This window comes from Triticum aestivum, chromosome 3D (genome assembly GCF_018294505.1).
Source record: "Triticum aestivum cultivar Chinese Spring chromosome 3D, IWGSC CS RefSeq v2.1, whole genome shotgun sequence".
NCBI lineage: Eukaryota > Viridiplantae > Streptophyta > Magnoliopsida > Poales > Poaceae > Triticum > Triticum aestivum.
Window position 1 is genome coordinate 184,197,966 of NC_057802.1, and position 810 is coordinate 184,198,775.

The window sequence follows — 810 nt, forward strand, 5'->3', positions numbered from 1 at the left end:
TACTTGTTGGGTTGGCGTATTTCGAGAATAGGATTTGTCACTCCGATTGTCGGAGAGGTATCTCAGGGCCCACTCGGTAATGCACATCACTATAAGCCTTGCAAGCATTGTGACTAATGAGTTAGTTGCGGGATGATGTATTATGGAACGAGTAAAGAGACTTGCCGGTAACGAGATTGAACTAGGTATCGAGATACCGACGATCGAATCTCGGGCAAGTAACATACCGATGACAAAGGGAACAACGTATGTTGTTATGCGGTCTGACCGATAAAGATCTTCGTAGAATATGTGGGAGCCAATATGGGCATCCAGGTCCCGCTATTGGTTATTGACCGGAGAGGTGTCTCGGTCATGTCTACATAGTTCTCGAACCCAAAGGGTCCGCACGCTTAAAGTTACGATGACAGTTTTATTATGAGTTTATATGTTTTGATGTACCGAAGGTTGTTCGGAGTCCCGGATGTGATCACGGACATGACGAGGAGTCTCGAAATGGTCGAGACGTAAAGATTGATATATTGGACGACTATATTCGGACACCGGAAGTGTTCCGGAGAAGTTTCGGATTAAACCGGAGTGCCGGAGGGTTACCGGAACCCCCCGGGGAAGTATTGGGCCTTAGTGGGTCTTGAGGGGAGAGAGAGGGCAGCAGCCAGGAGGTGGTGCGCCCCCTCCCAGAGGAGTCCTAGTTGAACTAGGAGAGGGGGCGCAGCCCCCTTTCCCTCTCCCTCTCCCTCTCTTTCCTTCCCCCCTACTTTTCCTAGTAGGACTAGGAAAGGGGAGTCCTACTCCTACTAGGAGGAGGAC